The sequence below is a fragment of the Bos indicus genome, chromosome 24 (genome assembly GCF_029378745.1).
Source record: "Bos indicus isolate NIAB-ARS_2022 breed Sahiwal x Tharparkar chromosome 24, NIAB-ARS_B.indTharparkar_mat_pri_1.0, whole genome shotgun sequence".
NCBI lineage: Eukaryota > Metazoa > Chordata > Mammalia > Artiodactyla > Bovidae > Bos > Bos indicus.
This window is the reverse complement of record NC_091783.1, coordinates 22,199,071-22,205,541: the sequence shown is the minus strand read 5'-3', so window position 1 is coordinate 22,205,541 and position 6,471 is coordinate 22,199,071. Positions and strand designations below refer to the sequence as shown.

The following is a 6,471-nucleotide window of genomic DNA, read 5'->3' as shown; positions in this document are numbered from 1 at the left end:
CAATCCCTGGTCCAGGAAGATTCCACATGCCCTGGTGCAACTAAACTCATGAGCGGCAACTACTAGGCCCATACACAGCAACGACCAAAGCCTGTGCACCCTAGAGCCCATGCTCCACAAGAGAAGCCACTCCAGTGAGAAGCCCGTGCAGCGCAACAGAGAGGAGCCCCCGCTGCCCACACTACAGAAAAGCCCCGCACAGCAACGAAGACCTAGTGCAACCAAAAATTAATTAATTAATAACAACGACAAAAAGAAGACAGGATTTCCTATCAGAATGAGCAGACAGCATAAGTAAGATCAGGTACAAATGAATAGGCAAGATGCTGAGAAAAGACGAGTATACTTGCTATGGAACATAAAAATTTTAAACAGAAAAATTGCCTGCAGGGTTTTGGTATGAGTGTATTTATGGGGAGGGGGCCCCCCAGGGAGGGAGGAAATCATGTTCATATTGACTAGAACTATCCAGGTTTCCCAAGTGCCTCCCAATAGCAGCAGGAATATTTATGAACAGATACATGTGGCAAACAGAATTGAGCAGTGTAAGTCTAAAAGTGCACATTAAGTTTGCCATGTTTCAGGATTTCATCATGTTTTTGGCAAGAGTAAGTACACATAAGGAGACCTTTTGTTAAACCACATAACTCTGATCTTGTTTATGAGCTCTAAAATTAAATTATCTCACATAAATACTCAGAAGGTAATTGTCATATTAGTCTCAATGGTCCACAGTACCACCACAAAAGAGCCAGTCACAATTCATTCTGTGACATGGGCGGCCTGGCGGCTTGGTATAATGTGCTGCTTCGTGGGAGTTTCATGACCTACAGACTCTCACGCATTTGGAGAGGGGAAGAGGGGCTGGAAGCACTTTTGCTGGATCTGCGGCCAAAGTATTTACTATTGAATAAGGGAAATGCATTAATGCGAAAGAATGAAGACCGTAGTTCAGAGCCTGCAAACTATCTCTGTGAAGTGACAAATAGTAAATATTTTAGATTTTGCAGGCCATTAATTCTCTGTCACAACTACTAGGCCCTGCTGTTATATCATGAAAACCACCATAGACAACACATAAACTAACAGCTATAGCGGTGTTCCAATAAAACTTTATTGACCAAAAAAGGTAGACAGGCCAGATTTGGCCTATGGGTCATAATTTACCACCTCTTGCTCTAGACTACATTGATCTTCCCCTTCTCTGGTATTTTCTTTTCTAAACATGCACCATTACTATGTCCCAGGTCCTATTCGACCTTCTAAAAAGTATTTTATTTAATCCTGGAAACAACTCTGCTTTTATCACCTTCCCATTTTATAGATAGGCTTGCCAGGGGGCACAGTGATAAAGAATCTGCCTGCCAATGCAGAAGACACGAGAGATGCGGGTTTAATCCCTGGGTCAGGAAGATCCCCTGGGGTAGGAAATGGCAACCCACTCCAGTATTCTTGGCCCAGAAACTTCCATGGACAGAGCAGCCTGGAGGGTTACAGTCCGTGGGGTCACAAAGAGTCAGGCACAACTGAGCGCACACACGCACACACGCACACACACACACACACACTTTATAGATGAGGAAACGAAGGCCCAGAGATGCTGAGCAATGTTCCCAGGGTTGTACAACCAGACAACTAGAACTTGAACCCAGGCAGTCTGACCACAGAGACCACAGCTTGCCACCCACCCCTGTGAGGTTTTAACTGTCCCAAGAACTCTTTAAAAAAAAATCCATCCACCCTTCCAGGGACTCCTGAAGCTCCGCAAGTCTGACTGGCACCCAGAGCAGATTATTTTTGCTAATCTTCATTCAAGTGGATCCTAGTTCATTCTAGTCCTTTGTGAAACTTCTAACAAGGGAAACACAGGGAGACGCTGAGGGTCCCAACTCCACGCCGGCATTGAATGTTCTCAGACACCTCATGAAGTTTTCTGGATATTTATCCAGCATCTTTTCCCAATTTGCTATAAGCCTAGAAGTTACTGTGTCCCCTAAGGGATAATTTGTGACAATACTGTGCTACCAAAATTTGCTGTTTAAAAAAACAAGAGAAAACACTAGAAAATTATCATATTTCATATAAAATTAATGACTACAGAAATAAAAATTTACCCCAAAGTTCTCTTAGAACACAAAATTACAGGTTCACTGGATGAAAAGTGATGATGTTTGTCACTATAAGTAATAGGATACTACTATGAGGTTTGGAATTTACCTCTTTACATCTGAATGAAGTAAACACATCCTGGCTCTTGGGGTTCTGATACCACCAAGGACGGGAGGGCAAGTTTAACTTGCTGCTTGCCAAAACGTCCTCAGGATTTGCTTCTCCCTCACCCTCCCATCATATTTTTTAGATTTCCTTTCAATCAAAACTTACCTCTTTTGATAGAGTTAAAACCACATAATTAAAGAAGAAAGTAAACTGAACATTCCCTTTCAGAACATGGAAACTTCCTGTGGTTGCCAAAGAGAACTTGAAATGCTTTAAGACTGAGATTATACATTCAGTCAAATCAGCAAATATAAATTAATAGCTTTGTGTAAGGATTTAGAACGTAAGTATTGTAGAATGAGAAAAGAGGTTTTCTCTGAAACGGCCTCTGGGAAAGGGAAGTGGGTATTTTCACATCCCATTCATAAAAGCCAAGGACAAGTCCATAAAATTTTCTATGGCCTTTACTGCAGAGGAAAAAAATCCTATTTCTATTTGTTAAAAGATTTCATACCCTGGAAGAACAAAGAATGTTTAGCTCTGAAGAGGACACACAAATCTTAGGCAGGGTATATTTGTGAGTTTTAAAAAAAGATATTTTATTACATAAAACACCACTGTGGTATTGTGACTGGGGTCCTTAACAGCTTTGAAGTTTTCATTGAACAGGAAAGATATGAAAAGGCAGAGGAGAAGAAAAACATGTGAAGACTACTATATACCAAGCTCCATGCTAGGAAGTGTAATATAAATTACTATATCAAGGAAATAACTAATGTAAAATATTGATTGCTGCTTAGTTGCTAAGTCGTATCCGACTCTTTTGCAACCCCATGGACTGCAGCCCACCAGGCTCCTCTGTCCAAGGGATTCTCCAGGCAAGAATTCCGGACTGAGTTGCCATTTTCTTCTCCAGGGGATCTTCTCCACCCAGGGATCGAACCCACGGCTCCTGCAACTCTCCTGCTTTGCAGGTGCGTTTTTTACCTCTGAGTCACGGGGGAAGCAAAATCTTAGTTACATCTTCAAGTTTTGCAGATTGTTATTTGTCATTAAAAAATATTTTCTCTTATTTCAATTTCTGTTGGGAAATTTTAAATTTTATTGTGCAGGCACTTTTCTTTTAAACTAACACCTCCTTTAAAAGCAGGCTGAGGAAAACTGACGTGCGAAGGAGCCTCATTCCTGCTTGCAGGATTGCGCCTGCCTGTCTTAAAACTGTTGCAAGAGCAATGGAACCTCTTGAGCATTTTCAGCTACCAAGGCCTTCATTTCCATCGCCCACTCCACCTCCCAATTATAAACTAATATATTTTTCAACATGAGGACTCGTGTGTGTTCATGACTGTAATAAATGAGGCATGGCTTTGCAAGCAGTTGGGATATCCCCTCGAGAAGTTGTCTACATAATTAAACCCTGAAGCATCTGAACATGGTTACTGTGGTGTGTGACCCACTCTTGCATCGGAAGTAACTACAAAGCTGCATCACGTATTTCCAGCAACTACTCAATCAGATGACTCCTAAATCCTCCACCCAGCCTTCCCATGGTAACCGGGAGATTTGCTTCAAGCACAACAACCTGGCTGCCTTCTCTGACACCTCCTGTCTCAGTTTTGCTGAAAACTCACTTCCCTTGACTTAAACTAAGTTACTCTTATTGTTCTGTTTTCTGTGTTCTGGACATTGGCTGCTGCTGCTGCTGCTGCTGCTAAATCCCTTCAGTCGTGTCCGACTCTGTGCGACCCCACAGACAGCAGCCCACCAGGCTCCGCCGTCCCTGGGATTCTCCAGGCAAGAACACTGGAGTGGGTTGCCATTTCCTTCTCCAATGCATGAAAGTGAAAAGTGAAAAGTGAAAGTGAAGTCACTCAGTCGTGTCAGACTCTTCGAGACCCCATGGACTGCAGCCTACCAGGCTCCTCCGTCCATGGGATATTCCAGGCAAGAGTACTGGAGTGGGTTGCCATTGCCTTCTCCTAGATTCACTAAACTGTTTTAAGTTTTAAAATAAAAGCTGTGGGGCTCTGACTATAATCATTTACTGAATATCTATGAACCTATATAGAACCTGTTTGCTCTATTTAGATAATTTATACTTTTCTTTGCATAGATAATCCAAATTTCCTCATGTAATACCCATAACAACTCACTGATATATATATATATATATATATATATATATATATATATCTCCACACACACACATATATATATATCACTTTTAAATACATATATTACTATTCCCACTTTACAGATGAGGAAGTTGAGCCTAAGAAGTTAAAAATGTCTAGGACAGTGGTAATGACTCAAACCCACTGATTTCCAAAACTTACTGCTCTTAAACGTTAGGCAATATTGCCTAATTTAGCTCTTTATCTGGAGTGGTGAATATAAAATCATACATAATCACATCCCCAGAAAGTATGTTCAACTCCATCTTTTTAAAAATCACTTTGGTAAGGCTAAATTTAGATGAGCTAACTCTTCACAGTATTCTGATTATGAATACCATAGAGAATTTGACAGTGCTGCTGGACCCTTTGCCCAGGGAAAAAAGCACATAGCACACGCACCACAGTCTAGATGGCTGTCGACTTTAAATGTGTCTCCATCGAGAGATCAGAATCCGTCTCCATCACAGGCTCATGTGGCCAGATCATCTCTCTTCAGTTATTACCAGCAAGCCTTCCCATTCTTTGATTTTATTTTCTACTGAGTGTGAAAAGTACCCTTCCCATTACTACATTCTGGCCTTAACAAAGGGAAATGACTCACAGCGGACTTTCCACACTGTTGAGTACCTTTGTCTTCAACAGTAATGTTAAAGATGGTGTGGCCTTTGTACCCATCAGCTCAGAGATGTGGCACGGCTTTGCTCCTTGCCAGTACATTTTCCCTCCTGCTGAAACAGTCCTTTTGATTTGCCTATGAGAACACATAATCAGCTCAGTCGCTCAGTCATGTCCGACTCTTTTCGACTCCATGGACAGCAGCACACCAGGCCTCCCTGTCCATCACCAACTCCCGGAGTTTACTCAAACTCATGTCCATTGTGTGTGATGCCATCCAATCATCTCATCCTCTGTCATCCCCTTCTCTTCCTGCCTTCAATCTTTCCCAGCATCAGGGTCTTTCACATAATAATTCATTTCTTCACAATTCGTTTTCCTACGCAGAATCATTCAGAGAATGGGGCTTGACCACAAGGCATAAGAAAAAGACAGAGGAGAAGCCAGTTATAAAAGGCAGTCTGGAGTTCCATGGAGGTTAAGAGCCCAAGCTTTGGAGTAAAGTGGCTCAGTAAGACAGCTGTATGTTCAAGCCTGTTCTGCCACTCACTTCCTGTGGGACCTTAAACAATTTGTTTAACCTCTCTGACTTTCTTGATCTGTGAAATTGTCTAATACTACACATCTCTTGTGGTCCAAGTTAATGCCAAGATTAGATGCCGAGATCAGATTAAGACACATGCAAAACTTTGGGCTCTCACGGAGGCAGCTAGCGCGAGGCTGTGGAGTACTGAGCCACGCGTCCTGCCCTGCCCTGCACTGCCCAGACTGGCAAACAATACAGTCAAGATGGCTATAAGTGATCCCAAGAAACCAAAGGGCAAGATGTGTGCTTATGCCTTTTTTGTGCAGATGTGCAGAGAGGAACATAAGAAGAAAAACTCAGAAGTCCCTGTCAATTTTGCTGAATTTTCCAAGAAATGCTCTGAGAGGTGGAAGACCATGTCCAGGAAAGAGAAGTCTAAATTCGATGAAATGGCAAAGGCGTATAAAATGCACTATGATCAGGAAATGAAGGATTATGGACCAGCTAGGGGAGGCAAGAAGAAGGACCCGAAGGCCCCCAAGAGACTACCGTCTGGATGTCTCCTATTCTGCTCTGAATTCCACCCCAAGATCAAGTCTACACACCCTGGCATCTGTATCAATGTGGCAAAGAAGCTGGGCGAGATGTGGAATAACTTAAGTGACAGTGAGAAGTAGCCATACATCAATAAGGCAGCGAAGCTGAAGAAGTATGAGAAGGATGTTGCCGACCATAAGTCGAGAGGGAAGTTTGATGGCACCAAGGGTCCTGCTAAAGTTGCCGGGAAAAAGGTGGAAGAGGAAGACAAAGAGGATGAGGAGGAAGAGGAGGGGAGGAGGAGGATGAATTAAAAAAAACTGTTGATTTGTCTCCTTGTGAATACCTTAGCATAGGGAATGCCGTGACTGACACACCTCTCACTCGAGATGTGTCTGT

The 6,471-nt window shown here is 42.5% G+C and overlaps 1 pseudogene; it reads left to right on the top strand.

Annotated features, from left to right (window-relative positions):
- The first annotated feature begins 5,798 nt into the window (after positions 1 to 5,798).
- On the top strand, positions 5,799 to 6,212 carry LOC109577647 (high mobility group protein B3 pseudogene; annotated as a pseudogene).
- The last annotated feature ends 259 nt before the right edge of the window (positions 6,213 to 6,471 follow it).